This window comes from Danio rerio, chromosome 14 (genome assembly GCF_052040795.2).
Source record: "Danio rerio strain M-AB ecotype USA chromosome 14, GRCz13ab, whole genome shotgun sequence".
Lineage (NCBI taxonomy): Eukaryota > Metazoa > Chordata > Actinopteri > Cypriniformes > Danionidae > Danio > Danio rerio.
In genome coordinates this window covers 36,847,289-36,869,441 of record NC_141034.1, presented here as the reverse complement: position 1 = coordinate 36,869,441, position 22,153 = coordinate 36,847,289, and the positions used below count along the sequence as shown (strand labels likewise).

At 34.7% G+C, this 22,153-nt stretch overlaps 1 protein-coding gene and 2 long non-coding RNA genes across 36 annotated transcripts in view; 2 read left to right on the top strand and 1 right to left on the bottom strand.

The window, feature by feature from the left end:
* si:ch211-143l19.3 overlaps positions 1–17,090 on the top strand; it is a 117,732-nt gene extending 100,642 nt beyond the window's left edge. For 19 of the 31 annotated variants that reach the window (XR_015507675.1, XR_015507671.1, XR_015507658.1 and 16 more), the window contains one exon: positions 4,614–5,103. This is a non-coding gene — a long non-coding RNA (si:ch211-143l19.3). Of the gene's footprint in view, positions 1–4,613; positions 5,104–16,426 lie in introns of those variants that run through there. The other 12 variants (XR_015507669.1, XR_015507665.1, XR_015507656.1 and 9 more) reach the window with 2 other exon arrangements.
* LOC141377549 (uncharacterized) lies at positions 1,236–21,730 on the bottom strand. The gene is made up of 3 exons (XR_015507708.1): positions 21,538–21,730; positions 11,627–11,842; positions 1,236–2,161 (listed from the first exon to the last, which is right to left on the bottom strand). It is a non-coding gene; the product is annotated as an uncharacterized LOC141377549 (long non-coding RNA).
* atp11c (ATPase phospholipid transporting 11C (ATP11C blood group)) overlaps positions 21,703–22,153 on the top strand; it is a 166,415-nt gene continuing 165,964 nt past the window's right edge. For all 4 annotated transcript variants that reach the window (XM_087281721.1, XM_087281719.1, XM_087281718.1 and 1 more), the window contains exon 1: positions 21,703–22,082. The gene's annotated coding sequence lies outside the window, so the exon portion shown is untranslated. The remainder of the gene's footprint in view (positions 22,083–22,153) is intronic.

The following is a 22,153-nucleotide window of genomic DNA, read 5'->3' as shown; positions in this document are numbered from 1 at the left end:
ATGAATTTACTCCGTATTACTCAAAATACCCAATATTTTATTTTAAAATTACTCTATAATGCTCAAAATACTAAATTTTATAATGAATTTTCTCCATATTACTCAAAATCCTCAATATTTTATTAGAAAATTACTCTATTTTACTCAAAATACTCAATATTTTATAATGAAATCCCTCTTTATTATTCAAACAACTCAATATTTTATTATGAAATTACTCAAAATACTAAACATTTTATTATGAAATTACTCCATATTACTCAAAATACCCAATAATTTATTATGAAATAACTCCATATCACTCAAAATACCCAACATTTTATTTTAAAATAACTCTATATTGCTCAAAATACTCACAATTTTATTATAAAATTACTTAAAATACTCAACATTTTATTATGAAATTACTCCATTTAACTCAAAATCCTCAATATTTTATTTTAAAATGACTCTATATTGCTCAAAATACTCAATATTCTATTTTAAAATAACTCTATATTACTCAAAATACTCAATATTTTTTATATGAAATTACTCCATAGTACTTAAAATACCCAAATTTTATTTTAAAATTATTCTATATTGCTCAAAATACTCAATATTTTATTTTAAAACCACTCAGTATTGCTCAAAATACTCAATATTTTATTTTAAAATGACTTTATATTACTCAAAATATTATAAAATACTAAATACTAAAACTTTTATAATGAAATCGCTCTTTATTATTTAAACAACTCAACATTTTATTATATAATTATTACTCCAAATACTTAATGTTTTATTATGGAATTGTGAAATGGTTATTAATGAAAATAATAAATTTGCCTAAAACAAATGATTCTATAGACTAAAACTAAATAGATCTTTTGTATAAAAAAACACATTTATTTTACCTGCAGTACCATACAAAGAGGAGAAAGGGAAAATTATAGTAAAAGGAACCATATGAAATAAAAATAAACTACACATTATTGCTTATATTTTCTTTATATGCATATACAAGCACATTAAATAGATTTTACCTACCAGATTATGACTTAAATAGATTTATTAATAGGTTAAATATTCTAGTCAGGGCTTCAATGACAAATTCTATAAAACTTGGACCCCATTCTAACTTTGTTTGACTCTTTGACCTCATTAGATTCTGACTGAGATTGTCAGGGGTGACATCTGGTTGTGTGAGTATTCTTCCTGTATTGTGTATAAGTTATTTCCTTTTTTCTTTTTTTACATTTATGGACCAAATACTTTAATATATAGTCTCATTGTTTATTTTGTGTATATTTAATACCTACCTATAATTAATACATACTTTTAAACCTCACATTAGTGCATAACTTTTAATAGCTAGCTTTGCATCCAATTTAAATTCAGTATTTTATCAGCAGTTAAAGTTGTTTGACAATAGTTTATTACATTGAAATATTAGAATTTCAATATGCTAACTTCTAAAGTTACAAATACGCTACACACAAAAATCATAAATGTCTTTCAAAAACCTCCAGATCTCAAACCATTACAATAAGTGATTCATGCAATCGCCAAAAACTTCCCTCTTGATTTGACACAAATAATCCCTTATGTATGATAACTCAGCATTATAAGCCCCTGTGTCCCTCTGCAACATCAAACATCCTCAACTATAATTACATGCTTTATTTGACACCTAATGTCTATTTACCCAGAGGTCAACTAAAGTAAAAAGTGACCCATCTTACCCCACTCTCTGTATGCACATTAGCTGAATGCTGTTTTTATTGGTTGGTCTTTAATGACTGTGTTTTGTCTGGAGTGTGATTGTTTGTGTCAGTCCGTCTGTACTGATGATCAGTCCCTGTCTCTGAGGGCCTCACACACACACACACTTTCACACCTCACACAAAGCTCTGACAGCAGTTAGACTTTACTGCCCGTCGGCCCGCTGGCTTTACGAGACAGTCAGATCCCGCTCGCTGTAAAGCCGTCAGTCAAACAAAGAGGGCAGGTGCGAGTCTGCCTGGAGTGCTCACCTGCACCCAGCGGGGGATGAGGCCTATTCAGGATGGCCGCTCATCTGCGCTCCTCAACTTCTCTGTGGCCCGAATAAGAAGATCCTCAGTCTTTTTCAGTGATGTGCGTCTCATTGGTGAAAAAAACTGGGCTCGGACAAAGAGATCTGTAGAGATGAGAGTGCTGAGGATTATAGACTGTAAAGAAGAATGTGCACTCTACAAATGCTGGGTTGTCGTAATCCAATGTTGGGTCAAATATAGTCAAAGCCAAAATTGGGTGAATTTTTTCAAATAAATTGAAATTACACTTTTAAACCCAACTGTTGGGTTATAACAACTAAGCATTTTTAGTTCAGAAATAATGAAGAAAATTTTAAAACAGTGTCAAATGGAGTGTTTGCAATTTTGACAGGAAGTTTAATGTTTGGATCTAGTGTGCAAATGGTGCTCCTCAAAATATTTTAGTTTACTTGATTACATATATTCGATCATATATTTTCTTTTTCGGCTTAGTTCCTTTATTAATCTGGGGTCGCCACAGCGGAATGAACCACCAACTTATCCAGCATATGCTTTACACAGTGCATGCCCTTCCAGCTGCAGCCCATCACTGGGAAACATCCATACACACTCATTCACACTCTTACACAATGGATAATTTAGCCCACCCAATTCACCTATAGCGCATGTCTTTCGACTTGTGGGGGAAGCCAGAGGAGTCGAAGAAAACCCACCCGAACAAAAGGAGAACATGCAAACTTCACAGAAAAGCCAACCGACCCAGACGAGGCTCGAACCAGCGACCTTCTTGCTGTGAGGCGATCGTGCTACTCACTGTGCCACCATGACGCCCTATCTCCATATATATTTTAGTAAAAATAATTGATTATTGTTGATATTAGTTCTTACTGAGCTGCTATGAATTAATTTGTATAATTCTTCATAAAATTAGTTGTGAGCTGATGAGAAACAGCGTTTAAAAATCATCTCCCAACGAAATATTTCTGAGAGATATACGATATGTTTACAAGGATTTCAAGTAATATCTGAAGCTGTTTATCCAATTAAGAATTAATTTACATGACAAGTGGTTTCAAAGTTTTAAAAACACAAACCTACAAACCTTACACTCATTCATTTTCCTTTGGCTTATTCCCTTTATTCATCATCCACAGCAGAATGTAGGCGACTTATCCAGTATATGTTTTACACAGTGGATGCCCTTCCAGCTGCAACCCAGTACTGGGAAACACCCATACACACTCATTCACATACATACAATATGGACAATTAAGTTTATTCAATTTACCTATAGCACATGTGGGGGACTGTGGGGGAAACCGGAGCATCCGGAGGACACCCACACGAACACAGGTAGAACATGCAAACTCCACACAGAAATGGCAACTGAGCCAGCCGGGGCTCGAATCAGCAACCTTCTTGCTGTGAGATGACAGTGCTAACCACTAAGCTAATGCGTCACCCTAAATGTGCAAGTTTTTGAAAAAGTCCCAATATCAACTTTAAATTCTGTTATAAATGTGACATCATACATATTACATATGTAGACTATGTAGACCAGATTTGTGTAAAAACTCCAAACAAAACAAACATAATAAAAAGAAATCTTTAAAAAAATGTGTAATAACAATGAAATAACACAAGGAGAAAATACTAAACTACTGAAATGTATTCAATGCTTCATATAAAAGGCTTTTTTGGTGATGGCAGCTTAAAGACACCTCTCATATGGAGAATGAAGTCATATCAATTGCTCAGGTGTGGGTTTTTCACAGACTTAAACAGAGTGTAAACATCTTGATGATTCTGTGGGTCTCATTTATCCAATCTGATCATTGTTTTGTATTTTATATTGGATTCAAGTCAGGTGTTAGGCTGGACCATTCTACAGCTTAATTTTCTTTCTCTGAAAGCATCTGAGAGTTTCCTTGGCTGAGTTTTGGATCATTGTCTTGCTGAAATGTCAACTTTGGTTTCATTTTCATCATCCTGCTAATGTTAGACTGAAGCAGCTTATATTAATTTACAATAACAAAGGGCAGAGGGTTGCTAAATTACTTTTGAGAGATTTCAGCTGCTGTCTGGGCTTTCACTGCCTTTCTACACCTCCATTTCTTTATGTGTTCAATACATTTCCTTGCGTCATTTCATTTTATTTCACATAACTTAGTTTGTAAACTAATTAGCTTTGTTAGCTTTCTGAGAAAAAGCATTGTTCACCCATTTTTTTTTAGCATTTACTCACCTTCAAGTGCTAAACCTTTATGATTTTGTTTGAGAAGGCTGAAGCCTTCCATAGTTAGGTGGAAAATATGATGCAAGTGAATAACTATATCGGTTTTCTTCTTATTAAGATCATTTCAGTTTGGTTTTCTTTATCTATTGAAAGAAGCATCCTGAAGTCTGCTTTAAAAAAGACAAGCAGAATCAAACAATTTGCGAAAACAATTGTGAAAACGGCCTAAACGAGAAACAGAGCTCTAAAGCAGCTGCCATAATTAATGAAATACTGCACACTCCTGATTAAATTAAAGTGGCCTTTTAAGCTATAATTAAATCAGAATATAATATAAATGTTTCTCTGTCTGTTGGCAGGCTTGGAGCGACTGAAGCTGCTGTCCGGTTTGAAGATGCTCATTAGGACACAACAGGAAGCAGTTGGTCAGTTAGTAGAGCACATGCAGGTTACCAGCAACAGGTGGACAGCAGCACACAGGCACATATGAAGGGAAGGCAGGCAGACAGACAGACAGACGTACCAGGCGGGCAGGCAGACAGCGGGCAGACAGCAGGGGTAGGTGCCTGAGAGTCCGCACTGTGGCAGAGTAACAGATGTGTGGTGAATCTTTAACTTCGCTCACTCCCCACTGTCACTGCATCTGTGCGCAGCCCCTCTGCCTCAGCCAAACCCCCTCCTGTGTGAAAGAACGCAACAATAAAAAGCTATCAGTGCACTTATTGATTAGCCCGCGGTGTCAGGGATGCTGATATTTAATGATCTGCAGGTCACGCCGTCTTTCTGCAGGTTACGGTGGTGCTCTTTCTGTTAAACGTTTAATTAAAAATCAATGATGAATGCTCCGTATCAAGCCAATCTGTTATGACATTCTCCAATATTTGCTGTTGTTGAGAAATCTAAGTGGTAGAGTGTAACTCTTTTAATGATTATGCTTAGTCTTGTCTTTCAGTATCTGAACATTCTAAAATCAACATACATTTATTATTAAATAAAATAATAAGATAAACAGATATAATCATTGATAAGTTATATCTGCTAGTTGGTTCAGAAGAGTTAACTTGTTTTGCCTTTTTTTCTGATCTCAGTTTTTTTTTAGAGAAAAATAATATGATTTTCTTATAAATCGTTTTATTGTCATCCCAATATGATGATTTACTCAATCATTTATTTTTTTAAATTCTATATATTAATGATTATCTTATATTTTTGGATTGTAACATGAACAAATCATTCAAAAGAAGATACTTTATTTGAAACTGTTAGATTAATAATTAATTTATGAATTACATACTGCATTATACTTGGATTTTTATTAAAGGGGTGGTCCACTATGATATCATATTTTAGTTGATGTGTAATGAAGCTGTGTGAACATAAACAACATCTCTGAATGTAAAAAGTTCTAAGTTCAATGGAAAGGGAGACCTTGGTTTTTACAGAGTTAGCTTAGCAAAGCCTACAATAAACGAATTTTGGGGACTACAAAAAATACTTCTGCCCCCTGTGAGATCACAAAGGTTTGTTTACTGCGCACACAAACTGTGCAGCTAAGGGCCATACCAGAGGCACTGTAACGTTATAGCAGAGATGAAGCAAAAAATGCGTCTAAACACTGCTGTTTCCACAGAGCTTCGTCTGTTTCTGTATTTGGGCTTCCAAATAACAGAACACAAAGACAGAAGTGGTTACAGTTCAATATTAATTATGTTCCAGAGAATTATAAAATACATATCAAGGATGATTTGACAAAACAGCTTCCAGAATCTCTTCCTGTTCAGTAGGGGTGTCAAAATTAATCGTTTCTTTGGTGCACCGCGATGTAGACGCAGACAATTCGGTATCGGTTCAGTAATAATCACAACCTGTTATTACTGACGTCATTTACCTCATATGCGCTTTGTTGCGAGGGAGGCGAGCGCGAGTATTTACAATGCTCTAACTACTTAAAACTCATTAACTGTGCACAAATTCACTGTGTGTGTTTGCTTGATCAGTCTTTCACTGGAATATACAGCTAAAGCCCCTATTTCACTGAGATTGAGAGAATGAAAGTACTCCATTTCTCTCTCTCTCTCTCTCTCTCTCTCTCACTCACACACACACACAGACACACACAGTGGCCCATTTGACCTGCTGGCGTGACTTTTCCTCTCTTCTCGGCTGTTTTACAGAGTTACTTCTAGATACAGACACGAGCGAATGTCTGCAAAGTTTTCTCCACCGTGTCTATCATAGATCAGCTGTGATCGCAGCTGCCGCCTGCCGCTTTTCAGTGTCACTCATCTGTGAAGAGCGCAGCGCGCAAGAGCCAATTGCTACCGTTTTTGTTGAGGGTGTGACCAATCAAAGAGGTGTAAGAGAACTAGACAAGGATCAGAAAGTGAGCTGAATATTTATATTTGTTTATATTATTTGCTAAATGCTCGTGTTGTTTAAAGATACAGTTTATATATCTGACTGTTTGTATTAAATGACAAAATTGTATTACAAGTAGTATATATATATATATATATATATATATATATATATATATATATATATTATTTGTAATACAATTTTGTCATTTAATACAGACAGTCAGATATATAAACTGTATATATAGAATATTTATATATATTTATACATTTTAATACAAGAACTGCTGCTGTGAAGAAAATATAAAACTGTGTATGAAAAGCACCATCAATGCACCATGATGCACCGAGGTATCGAATTAAACCGAATCAATGGCATGATAATCGTAACCGAACCGAACCGTGAGACTAGTGCAGGTACACAGCTCTACTGTTCAGTGCTGGATACGGTTAAAAATCACCTCAAAGCAGAAGCTGTAAACTAAAACCTGTAAGTGTTTTTATTTGTTAAAATTGATCATGACATGTACAGTGTCTAGCGTTAACGGTAAGCTGTAGCAACAATGTAAACAATAGAAAATGCTGCTTTGCACCGCTAACGATTTAGCTACAAATTCATATTAATCAGTCAAACTGCTGTAAACACACACACTCCACCAGCACGTTCCTGTCTCTTATGTGTGTGCGCGACTGCATTGATTGTCTTTAGGCAGCTTTTCCATGCGTTTCACATCTCAGATAATGAAGTCGCAAAAGATATGTGGATGATTCATATTACTTACACCTGTATATTCCAGATATATGTGAAATGTGATATATGTTTACATAATTATTGTAAAAAGTGCTACATCATAAAATTCTTTATTTTTACTTTGAAAAAAACCTCTAACTGAACTCAAATTTTGAAATAGTACTGCATATAATATTTTTACCATAGGTTTTACATACATATTGGAAGACATGTTGATGTGCATAAATATAGAATTTGGACCTTCAGATCATCTCCGCACAATAGGAACAAACTGAAACAGCATCAAAGCTCATTGTCCTGCAGTTTAGCCCTTATTAGAAATAACAGATATGTCACTGACATAACACTGTATTAGTAGTGTTTTACTGTCAATTATTTCAAATAAGGCAGCATCTGATCAAAGATATAGTAAAACAGCAGCATTACTGTTAAATATATAAAGTTTAAATAGCTGTATTCTAATTCAGATCTACTTTTATTACTGTCATGTCCATCCTCTAGTCTACAGTGTCAAATGACCCTTCAGCAATCTTTCTAAAATGCTAAATTGCTGTAATTAATTTGATACGATTAATATGCAGATTTAATGTTATTATCAATTCATTATATCATTATGCTGAAAACATAACATTTTTCATAACACTTAACATTTTTTATGGATCAGTCATACATTTTAAGGATTCCTTGATGAATAGAAAGTTCAAAGTACAACATTCCTTTTAAAATAGAAATCTTCTGTAGTATTATGAAAGTCTTTACTGTTACTTTTGACCAATGTGATGAAACCCTACTGAATTAATGTTTAAAAAAATCCCTTTAAACTGTAGTGCATAAAATACATACAGTGCATCCAGAAAGTATTCATAGCGCTTCACTTTTCCCACATTTTTTTATGTTACAGCTTTATTCCAAAATGGATTAAATTCATTTATTTCCTCACAATTCTGAACACAATACCCCATAATGACAATGTAAAAAAATGGATTATTGTAAATTCATTAAAAATAAAAAACCTGAAAAACCACATTCATAAGTATTCACAGCCTTCGCTCAATGCTTTGTTGATGCACCTTTGGCAGCAATTACAGTCTCAAGTCTTTTTGAATATGATTTCACAAGCTTGGCACACCTGTCTTTGGGAATTTTTGCCAATTCCTCTTTGCAGTACCTCTCAATCTCTATCAGGTTGGATGGAAAGCGACGATGTACAGCCATTTTCAGATCTCTCCAGAGATGTTCAAAAGGATTTAGGTCTGGGCTCTAGCTGGGCCACTCAAGGACATTCACCGAGTTGTGAAGCCATTCCATTGATTTTTTGGCAGTGTGCTTTGGGTCAATGTCCTGCTGGAAGATGAACCGTCACCTCAATCTGAGGTCAAGAGCACTCTAAAGCAGGTTTTCATTCAAGATGTCTCTGTACAATGCTGCATTCATCTTTCCTTCTATCCTGACTAGTCTTCCAGATCCTGCTGCTGATATGATATTAGCCTGGATTCACTTCAAAGAGTTCAATTTTAGTCTCAGCAGACCAGAGAATTTTGTTATTGATCAAGGCCCTTCTCCCCCGATCACTCAGCTTAGATGACCGGCCAGCTCAAGGAAGAGTCCTGGTGGGTTCCAAACATCTTTCACTTATGGATGAGGCCACTGTGCTCATTAGAACTTTCAGAGCAGCAAAAATGTTACTGTAACCTCCCCAGCCTTGTGCCTCGAGACAATCCTGTCTCGGAGGTCTACAGACAATTCCTTTGTCTTCATGCTTGGTTTGTGCTTTGACATGCACTGTCAACCCTGGGACCTTATATAGAAAGGTGTATGCCTTTTCAAATCATGTCCAATTAACTGAATTTCCACCGATGAACTCCAATTAAGCTGCTGAAACAGCTCAGGAATGATCAGTGAAAACAAAATGTACCTGAGCTCAAATTAGAGCTTCACGGGCAAAGGCTTTAGAGCTTTAGGAGTAATACTTATGTATATGTGATTTTTCAGTTATTTTTTATTTTTAATAAATTTGCAACAATTTTACAAAATCTTTTTTCACATTGTCATAATGGGGAATTGTGTGTAGGTTCCATATAACAACTATGTTCGTTTTGAAGAGTCCCCCTTCCACCCCTTACTCCTCCTTTTTTCCTAGATAGGTAGCACGGTGGATCAGTGGTTAGCACTTTTGCCTCACTGCAAGAACGTCACTGGTTCTAGTCCTTACCAAGCCAATGGACATTTCTGTTCAGAGTTTACATGTTCTCCCCGTGCTCACGTGGGTTTCCCCTGGGTACCCCGGTACCATAGACATGCTCCTAGTTAGTAGTTATCTCTTAAGAGCAATCACTTAATGTTCATTAGCTACTACAGCAGGGGAGTTCTTGAGATCTACCTGAGCTCAAACTCCTCTCTTGCCTTGCAAATAAGAGACAACCCCGGGCTCAAGGATCTTATGAGCTCAGGGCTCTCTCCCGGGACAGCCTGCCAAACAAGCTTTAAAATCAATCATCAGCTAAGTATGAACTCTTAAAATGTATATATAATTTGTATCGTATACATAGATATTTTACATCTAAAACACTTTTGCAAATAGATGCATGCATGTGTGCATTTAAATATGCATAATGGACCCTTTTCACATTTCCAGGTTTCTCTGCAGTGGAAATCGTCATAGTTGGGTAAACTTAGAGAGCAGTGAATGGAAAAGTACAACAAATAAGTTGTTTACAATCCTATGCTGACTAATCAAGAAAAGAAAAACTCCACAATAGTGTTATCAAGTCTTTCAAAAATGAACAAAAATAAAAGCCAAAAGAGAGAATAATGTTATATTTACTATCCTGCCCATAGACACTGAATGACAAACACCTCGCATAAGTAATACGGTAATTCGTTTTTGTAATTTGATGCAAAGATGATGGAATAGGGTATATGCACAGTTAGTGCATATTTCTGCCCATACCAATAAACTTCCGGTGAATGATTAATGTGACTTTTTTCAATTTTTTACGGTTCCTTTTACAGCATTAATGTTGTAATGTAATTAAAATGCAATCCGTTAAATAGACTTCAGCATTTATTTAGTTGTTCAAGCCTAAAATGAGATAAAAAGCCTTTTACACGCACGCGCCGTCAATTAAAAATACTGGGGTAAAATACATTTTCATATTTTAAAGACATGGCTTAGAAAAACGTAATTTAAAGCAGTGAAGATAGTTTTTTTGCGACCCAGGATACTAAATAAGTCCTGCATACTTCTGCATATACTTTATACATACATAAATATATATAAATATTCTGACGTTTTTTAAAAAAAGTTTTAAATTTAATAAGGATTTGGGATGCTTTATGATGACCGTTAAATGAGTCATAATAGTCTTGTGAAAAGGGTCCACAAATAAGCACAGTACACTGACAAATATTATGTCAAACCAAACTTTTATTTTGGATGAACTAAATTTTTGCACAGCACTAACATATACATATATATATATATATATATATATATATATATATATATATATATATATATATATATATATATATATATATATATATATATATATATATATATAGCATAACTACATCTTGATTTTTGTATTTTAGGAACCCTCATTCATCATTTTAAACAATAGATCCATCAGTAAACAAAGCAACTAAATCTAGTCCATTTACTGTACTTGTAAACAAAATGCTGGGTTGTTTTAACCCAAGTTTGGAAAACCCAATTGTTGGGTTGAAAATAAAATAAATAATGTAGCTCAGCAGTTGTGTTTGTGCATATTTAATCTAAAATTGAGTTGGAGCATAATTATTAGAAACCCACAGTAGATTTGGCCACTCCTGCTTATCAGTGTGCAAAAGTGATCATCCCCTGCAGAATAAGAGCAAACTGAAACAGCATCAAAGCTCATTGTCCCGCAGTCTAGCCCTTATTTGAAATAACAGATATGTCACTGACATAATACTCAATAAGTAGTGTTTTATTGTCATTTATGTGATCAGCCTAATCCCTTTAGACGTCACAGGGTAAATAGTCCTGGGACGATCTCTCCCTTGCGCTCTTTCTCTCCCCCCTCAGCGCCATGGTTTATTTTAATTGAAAATTAGCAAAACAAAACATGGGCAAGAGGCTCCCTGAATGGGGCCCCTTTCTCTGGGAGCTCCTGGGCCGTTGAATAATGCATATGGGAGAGAGTAAACAGCAGCAGCGGGCCTGGCTCTGGAACAATGGGCCGCTCTGAGCTCAGCGAGGGCGCCTGATTTTATTACTGACCTGTCAATCCTCCCCCCGGCCTGCGAAGCGTGGGACCGCGGCCAGGCAGCAGCTGCTGACCGGCCAGAGCTGACCTGTCCGCTTGGGCGAGCTGGATTTCAGCACACGCCCACCGGCTCGGACCCACATACCTTCACTGGAGCACCACCGCAGGGATGAGGAGCACAGCAGGCCCGCTGGAGACACGTGGATGCTGCTATACGGAAGTGCTGCTGTCTGGAGACGAAGAAAAAAAAAACATTTGTTTGACCAGTGTTACCCTTATGCTTGTACTAAAAGAAAGGAAAACATTTGTACTGAATATATATTAAAAAAATAAATGTACTAAAAATATTTCTGTACCTTATACTGAATTTTTATTCATTCATTAATTAGTTTTTTTATTTATGTATTTTTTTTTACTGTTGTTGTTATTATTATTAAATTTGTTTGACCACAAATTCAGTAAAACAGTAATATTGTAAACTATTATTACAAATTTAAATAAATGTTTATAAATGTCACTAGATTTATTGATGAATTCTACACTGTAGAATTTGTTGTATTACAGAGGTACATACTACACTGTACTATTGTAACACAGAAGTTAATAATGAGTAAATAAAGTATGATGCGTTAAATATAGCTGGATGTATTAGATCAGTGGTTCTCAAACTGTGGTACGTGTACCACTAGTGGTACGCAGAGGAATTAAATATCTTATGTACATGCTACACACATTTTAAAATTTATCAAAAATGATGTATATAACATGGCATATATGACATATAGCCTATATTTCTGAGGTAATCTGCCACGTTTTTTTTAACTGTGCAGAGATGTAGCTGCTTTACTGGGCCTACTACGCTACTGTATTTCAATACTGCTCATTATGGTGGTACTTGGAGAGACAATATATTCTGAGGTATTACTTGATGAAAAAAGTTTGAGAACCACTGTAAAAAAATCATTAATACAGTAACACAGTAGCACTGAAAAGTATTATACCATGTAGAAATTCAATATTATTCCTTTAATTTTCTCCACAATGGAAAAGTAAACCACTGCAGTTTTAATTTTGTTCCAAATACTCATATTTTTCTATTTAATGCAAATATACTCTTACATGAACTTGAGTAAGGGATAATCAAAGGCTTACTATGCGTTAAAGGATTTTAATGCGCGACGTGGAGGTGAAGGACCAGCACAGCACACTAGAGGAGTGTGGTTGCCAGTGGTGTAAAGTAACAAATGACAAATACTCAATTTACTGTAATTGAGTAGTTTTTCTCAGGATTTGAAATTTGCTAAGTAGTTTTAAAAATGAGTACTTTTACTTCCCCTTGAGTACACTTTTAGTGCTGTATTGGTACTTTTTACTCCACTGCTTTCCTTCAACCAGCAGTCACTACTTTATTGTTTCTTGTCTATGGGGATAGGAAAAATCAGTTCTGTGATTCCTGTCCAATCAAATTTCACATAGAAGATAAATCGCTTCATAATGAATTACCTTAAGACATGCAGCAAACAGTTTGAAGACCATGTCCAAAATCTCTGCACGCAATGACCCAAAGACTGTTTAGATGCATGCCACCGATGAGAAGATGATGGATGTTTATGGTACTGTAATGTTTACAGTAAATATCCATAACACCCAGCAGGCAGAAGACGTCAACATCACAATAGATTGATGTTGTACCCCAATGTCGTGGGATGTTGCATTTTGTTTGGAAATGAAAATCAGGTTGATGTCGGAACCCAATGTCAGGCCGATGCCAATGTCCAACATAAAACCAACCAAATATCAACGTCTAATGATGTTACAGTTTGATATTATGTGGACAACACCACTATGATGTGTATCAGATGTTACATTTTGGTTGCCATGCCTGATGAATAAATGCCAATGTTGGACGTCAATATGACGTTGGTCATTTTCTAAAAAAACCTGAAATTAACCAAATATCAACATCATTTGACATCATTATTGGACATCAAAATAACGTTGTCCTTAGACGCTGGCGAGACTTGAATTTTAGTCACGACCTAAATCAACCTAACAACGTATTATAACATTTTGTGAAAAGAAATATCAAATGACAAATCTGTGGGCGTGGCTTGTTTTTTCTACAGCGGGCTGATTTGATGTAGTTAAGTAGTCAATTAATTCAGAAAGTTTGGGGAAAAGGTAATGTTAAAAGAGTTATTACAACCTAAAACTCCTCCTCACCATTTCTGTTTGTTGCCAAATCTGACTGTTAAACCAGTGTAGTTAAGTATGTTAGCCCCACCCATTACCTTAAAATCACATTAAATCAGATAATTTTACTGAAAACAAACAGGAAGTGGATTTTCTTAATGACACGCACAGCTGGCTTGTCTGGCAATCTGAGCTCATATGATTAGTTTTAATTTCTTGGGGACTTTAACACACAGCAAGCAGTGGATTATCCTGCTTATTGCATGGTCATTTGCCAAAGTAGGCCAAAGTTTAAAGTAGTTTTGCTCTTTGCAGCTTAATATTTGTAAAAATTTGTTAATCACTTTTGACATGTTAGATTTTCTAGTGCCTAGATTTCCCGTTCGCCATTAACAGTCCTCACCGGTTTCCTGTGCAGTGCATGTGAGTTTCTATGATAACCACAAATGTTTGGAAGAAGCACATTTATTTCGAAATGTGATCACAACAAACTGGCACTACCTGTGCGTTTCAACGAAAATAATGCACACGGCATCAGAATCAAGAATGTCAACAGACCTTGGAATAAATTATATGAATGTACTGTAAACTCAAAGTACTGTTTATTTATGGATTATTTACTGCATTTCTTTAGTTTAATCATTGATGTCAATTTTTTTTTTTTTTTTTAGTTTTCCCTGACAAATAGAACATTCAACTGGGCAATGTATATTTCAAAAGAAATTGAATGAAATTATACATGTATTATTAAATTATATACTGTATTTAATTTATTTTCAATCCTTAAATATTTTACCCTGCTTATATACAACAATTACGCCACATTACTTCTATATTTGTTGAATAGCAGCAACTTTGACTCATGTTCAACTCCCCAATAAGCCTGCACTCATCTCTTATTAATGGAATAAATTGCAAAGGAATGTGAAACGTGTTATATTAGAGTTTGCGGACTTGTGTCTCTCTCTGCTCCTCCCCTCAGCTTTGGGTTGATGTGGCTGCGATGGCGAGGAGTAAATTGGTTAGCAGGATGAGTAATGATGTGACGTGCTGGAAATGGAAGATCAAAGAACTTATTACAGCTGCACCTTTTTATAACATTCCATTGTTGTCAAGTGTCCCTGATATTAACCTGCCTCTGCCAGGCTTCTCCGGGTCTCTCTCTCTCTCATCAGTTTTAAAATCCTCTGGAATTTAGGACATGAATAACTCTAGTTCATTCACATTTTGATGAACCACTGAGAACCATATGAATTTATTTTGTAACCTCAAAAAAGTTATATATTGCAACAAAATCTTTTTAAATAGTCAAAGCTTGATGGTTATAAAACAGTGTCTTGTGCCTCATTTTTAGCATAGATGACTTCTCATCATGTGAGTGTAAGTGGTTGAAAATAATGTATATGGGCAGAATTTAAACAAATAAATTAAGTTAAACAATACTAAATTTCATTTGTTTGTTGTAATTTAGTCCATATTAATTATTTCTAACCACTTGTCTTAAAAAAATTATTAATCCAATGATTTTTTTTAGTGTACTACATTCACAATTATTCATTTTCCTTTGGCTTAGTCCCTTTATTCATCTGGGGTCTCCACAGCAGTATGAGCCGCCAACTTATCCAGCATATGTTTTATGCAGTAGATGCCCTTCCAGCTGCAACCCAGAACTTGGAAACCCATACACACTCATTCAGACACACTTTTACACTATGGACAAACTAGTTAACTAAAAATGTAGTAGTATATAAAAATTGAAAGCTGTTCCTCCATTTTGACATTTCACTATTCTCTGGAGTTGTACAAATGTGACTGGCTAGCATCTGCAGTGGTAGATTTGCATAAAGCAATCTGATTGGTAGACGCCTGTTAAAAGGGTGCTCGAAAGGTTAAAAGTTTTTCATTAGAACTCAACGAATCCACAATTCGTTTAGAAAACACTTTAGATCACTCGCTCTGATGACTGACATTGTGACTGTCATTGAGGTATTAGTGCTGAAGAATGTTGTTAAAGTGTTGACTAAATTAATTTTTTGACAAAGCATGAGGGTCAGCCCAAAATAACTAAAACAAGTATTTCACTTTGTGTAAATAGTGTGAATGTTTCCAAATGTCCTTTCTAACTTGTTAACATGCGGCATGGCTACAGTTATCGAACTCTGATGTCAAACTAACCTGGGTGCAGACCAAAAGTGCTAATGTGAAAACACCCTAAGACAAACCTATTTTTTTTTTTTGTTTAATTAATTTGTTATTTTTTCATTCAATGATTCAATTATTCATAAATTGATTGTGTTAATTTTGCATGATTTGTATGACTAAATTGTGGAAGTGATTATAATTCCATGCAATCTTCAAAATGTATTTTTTATTATTCAATAATATTAAATTATTAAATTGACTAATATAAATCATTCATTCATTTATTAATATTGATTAATGATTAATAAATGTATATATTAAATTTTTAATCCTGTTTGGTCAGTCACACTATTCCAATGTATTTGACTGCTTTTGATTTATTAACTTGGTATTTTTTGCTTTTATTTACATTATTTAAACTATGAACTGTTATATGTCAAGTATCTTACTCTAACATGATCTGTTTTTGTTCTACACAGACTTAAATTTATTCGTCAAACCAACAATCTCACCCCATCACCCACCGAAGTCCCCAAACACACACCCTGTTGTGAAAATCACACAAGTATCTTGCGAGAGATGTAAAATAATACAGACAGCCACAGTGAGCGAGCGAGGGAGATTAAGGGGAAGTGACAGAGCTGGCGCAGGATGTTTGACTGTTTGCTCTTGCTTTAACAACATCCTCTGCGCAGACACCCGATGAGGACAGAGATACAGGACTGAACCATTGTTCTGCTTATCTTCGTCCGGGCTCATATCTGCTGGCCCAGGGGCTATTGAGGAGCGGATGACCACTGATAGAGACACAAACACACAAACTGCAGGGAAGGACTGGCTCTAATTAGTGGATCCACATATTGGTGATGATGATGCTTAATTATCCTTGCTCATGTTGGATTTGGAGGTAAATCTGTGTTGGCAGACACTGAGGGGATCTAATTTAAGTCATAAATGTACTCATTTTCATATAGATTTGGAGGGTTTAATCTGCTGTTTGAGAAGAGAATATTTTGCTCAGAAAAAAATGTTAGGTTTAACTGTATGATTAAAAAAATGTCATGAAACGAAGCCTTTTTATATTATATAAATTGATTGTCATGATTATTTTAACTATAATAAAATAATTTCAGTGCTGTGAAACAAATGCATACATAAAATGATATAATGATAAAAAATTAAATAATATTATTTAGTATTTTGTTATTATATGCATTTTTGAATTGTTGAAATGTTGAATTTTATAATAATATAATTAGTGCCGGGCAAAGATTTGTTTTTACATAATATATGTGTGTGAATTAAATATATTTAAGATTTAACACTTGCTTGACGCTATTAACAGGTTTGTCGTGCTGTCCCAGGAGAAAACCCTATGCTCGGAGATAATAGAGCCCAGGGCTCCTGCCTGGTCAATAAGCATATTAGGGGGTCCAAGATCAGGTAGGTCTGGAAAGCTCCACCAAAAGGAGGAGATTGGTGGAAGGGGGAAATCTTCCAAAATAAGTCAGTATAGGGCGAAATTTGTCTATTTATTGCACACTGTAAAATCATTTATTCTTTTATTTTCATTTCGGCTTAGTCCCTTTATTGTTCTGGGATCGCCACACCAGAATGAACCGCCAACTTATCCAGCACATGTTTTATGCATAAGATGCCCTTCCAGCCACAACCAAACACTGTCAAACACCCACACGCTTGCGTTCACACACATACAACACGGTCAATTTAGCATATTCAATTCACCTATTGTGCATGTTTTTGGACTATGGGGGAAACCGGAGCATCCGGAGTAAATCCTTGCGAACACGAGGAGAACACGATCGAACCAGCAACTTTCTTACAGTGAGGCGATCATGTTACCCACTCTGCCACCATGATGCCAACACTGTAAAAATATTTGACCGTAAGATTACAGTAAACAACTGGATAATAATTGCTTTACTTTCACTGTAAGGGACTGTATGTAAATTCACAGTAAATTACTGTAAGGTACTTCATATTAACAATAATTTTGTAAATATTTCTAAATTTTAAAAAGTGACTGTACTAGCATAAAAGTTCATGTGTATTAATTTTTATGTTAAATAAAAAAAGAGTGTTGGAATTCCTATAACTAACGTGCAATAATTATAGCCCTTTATACAGTAATTTGCTGTAATCATGATGCCTGCCTTAATTTCACTATAAAATTCTGAATACAAAAACAAGTTCAGTTAACTCCTTGTAAAGTGATACTAATGGAATTTACTGTGACAAATTACATTATTTTTTACAGTGTAGGCTTGGATCAATCTGATTGAATTATTGGTGATTACAGATGAGACACCAACCGCGATCAATTATATTGTGTGCTCCTATCGAAATGACTTTGTAAAGCTTCACTTATTATTTATATGTGATACACACACACACGCCCACACAGATAAAAACAAAACTATACAAAACAGTTTTGTTACATAGATATTACAATTTACATATAAGTTGTATCATATGCACATATATTTTATATATAAATATATATAAACATTTTCTCAAAATTATGCATGCATTCAAAACATAATCGTTATAAATCACATTCAATATAAAAGTTTATTTTGACAAAGTTAAGTGCACAATAATCATTAATATCGACATTAATATCGACAGCACGAAGTATAATATAATATAATATAATATAATATAATATAATATAATATAATATAATATATGTTGTGTATCTGTAAGTTTTCGAGTTTCAAGAAACAGGAACCAATGAAAAACATGTAAAAAGTGTAAGTATAGTGTAGGTACAATTCATTTTTAAATTTGAAATTTAAGATGTTTAACATAATCAGTAGATCAGATTTCCTTTATCAATCACTGTTTTAACAGGAAGTGGTTGGAGGGGCTGAAACCGCATCCATCAAATAAAGGGCAGCATTGGTGCATGAGGCTCAGGTAACATGAAGAGCAGAGGATTGCAGAGAGAGAGAGAGAGAAATGGAGAGACCCTGACCCTCAGGTGTTTGACTTGAGCCGCTGTCCTGGAGCTCTGCCCTCTCTCTTTCTCTTTTTCACTCTTTCTTTGTGGCAAGCTGATTTGACTCTAATTAGCAGGATTATAATTCTTAATATCAAGAATTCAGTTTTAAATAGTGGAGTTATTTCTTGATTTTAATTGTGACATCATTTGCATATCAGACATTAAAATTGAAAGTAGTAAACAAAGTAGTAATATTCCTGATATCATAAATATCTAGTTAAATGTCACCATAGGATTTCATTGTAAATCAACTGTGATTATCAAGAACTAGCTATAAATCAGTTCTGGATGTATGAATGGCATACTATTTGATTGCATTTATATAGAGTACTTGATATCAAGCATGATATTTTTTCTTATTCAAGAATGCAATTTAATTTCTGGAAGTGATGGCATCATTACTGATGCCAAGCTTCTAATAGTTAACATGTTTACTAGTAGAATTGCTGATATAAAAAGGCTATTGTTACTACTAGAAATCCAGTTCTTGCATTTAAAACTACACTCTAAAAATGTTTGCTGTTTGTTCAAACTAATCTAAAATTAGCTGAAACAACACAATTTTTAGGTTTTCATTTGACAACTCAAACGTTTTATGTTCAATTCACAGACATTTGTAAAAACTAATAAGTTAACTTAATTTCTTCATGTTGTCCTAAAACAAATCGATTGTGTCGAACCCAGCATTTTTTAACAGTGTAGTGAAAACTGAACTGTAAACATCAAGAACTTATATCCAGCGATTTAACTAAAGTCAGAACAGCTTGCCGTGTGTGTGTGTGTGTGTATGTGTGTGTGTGTTCATGTGTTCCTTCTGGACTTGTGAGAATGTGCTCCCTCACCAGGGTCACTGGTCCCAGAGGGACACTTCCACCCTCACACATGGTCCCAGAGGCAAAGGGAACATGTTGCACGCTGCAGGAATTCCTTAACCAGGATTTATTATTTTAGAACACATTGTTTAGGTGTAAAGCATCCCAGCTTCAGAGAGAACATTTTCATTTAACAGGATTTTTCATTTGAGGGAAAGTGTTTTTGTAGGTCTGTCATGATCATGCATTTTCTGCTGATTTTATCCACAATTAATTGTTAATCCTTTTTTTAATAGGTCAACAATCAGACAATTAGTAATTATAGTTTGTGATTAATAACATCAAAAAGCCAGATTTGTACACTTTTATGCTTTTTATTGTGCATAGGTTCAAATATTTATAAATTTTTATAAAATAAATCATGTATAATTTTTAATTTGAATATAAAAAACAAGTAAATAAACAATAAAATGACTAAACATGTTAATTAAATAATCAACTACATTAAACTATATTAAATTGACATAATTTTAATGTACTTTCTGCAAGAGGCTTTTAATAATTTAAAATATAATACAATTTTATGTTTGTTTTAAAATTTTATGTTTACTAAGAATGTTTGTTTTTTTAATCTGTTCACTGTTTGACAATAAAAAATAATTTTACCTATACTCATTAACTGTTTACTTTTCAGTATATAAAAATCCTTTTGTAAACATAGTCTGACCCAGACACCAGTCTGTGTTTGACCCAAATTTAATAAATATCTAAATATCGAATAAATGTATAAACATTTTCACAATTAGGTATAGCCTTAATAAAGATTAAAAATGACTTTATATGCTATTTGTACATGTAAGTAAACAATTTTCTTAAGTATTGACTAGAAATGAGGGCTTACTTTTACTTTAAAGTGCTACCAGCATCATCACGGGCAGTCAGAAAAGCATTTGTGCTGTTGATCAACTGTATGCATACTGAATCTATCATGATAAGCAGCTCTTGCCTTACACCTGCTGATACCTAGATAAGATTCAATTGAGGGGGGGGTGGGAGATGGTTTGTGCAGGTGGGGGCAGGGATGCTCACGGCAGGCCAGAAAGAACAACATCTTGTCTGCTTGAGTATGAGTGCAAAGCCCTGAGGGTCACGAGGTCCTGTTTACCTGTGGCAGGTATTTCCTCCCTGGGCTGATAAGAGCCGACCAGGGGAAGTGCTCCGTCACAGGTGAGTGAGTGGAGAGAGAGAGAAAGAGAGAGAGAGAGAGAGAGAGAGAGAGAGAGAGAGAGAGAGAGAGAGAGAGAGAGAGAGAAGGAAGCCAGATCTGCTGCTTAAAACCTCAAACTCTCACACACAAACTCATTGTGAAACATGCCTGTACCACTCACATCCATAACGCTGAAATTGCTCATGAAGCAAAGTAAAAGTTGCAAAAGTATCTTTTCTACATTGTGACAGTAGGTTGGCTATTAACAGCATCAGCTATCAGAGCTATTAACACAAAAGAAGATATTTTTAAGAATGTTGTGACAAAAAAATGATGACTTAGTTTAGCCTAATGGTGAAAAAAAAATATATATATATGGAAATTAAATGGTTACTAACATTCTTCAAAATATCTTCTGTTAAGAAGAAGCATCTCAAATGTGTTTGGGCAGAATTATGACAGAATTTACATTTGTGGATGAACTAACGTTAGCCTGAAAATATGTAATGTGGTTCCCCCAATTTAGTCAAATGTGAACAAACTTACCTAACGGTCCTCCTCGTTTGTGATGTGTCAGAAAAGTGCTGAACGTCCCCGGTCTGTATTTTTAAAGTCTGGATTGTTTTGATAAAGCGACTCATATTAAACAGCATGATCTCAAGAGGAAACGAAGATATTTTACATTAAACGCCTCTCTCTCATTCAAAGCGCGCGAAAAAAAAAAAAAAAAAAAAAAAAAAAACAGATGTGACTTAGTGAGTAGGTTTGTTCCGTCTGGTTGTTTATATACGATAACATTAACGACTTATTCGGGCTACCTGTATTTCTTAGACTCGGTTTTGTTGGGATTAAAATACCCATTCAATTCTTACGCAAAATAAAATAAAAAATTTAAACATGAAAATTTATTCATAATAAAAGTATTTACGGAAATATCGCGAGAACAACGTTGCTTCGCTCAAGGTGATCCGTGTAAACGATTAATGATTTTGCAGAATGTTCGATGAACAGGTACAGAAAGAGCTTCATTCATTTATGGCAGTGATAGACAGCCGAACAGACGGAACAAGACACAACCGTTTTAAAACGAGGTAAAGTTGGTTTTATATTTGCACATTCGTTTATTTAGTCTCTTTATTGTTTAGCATGTTACTTTTAATAA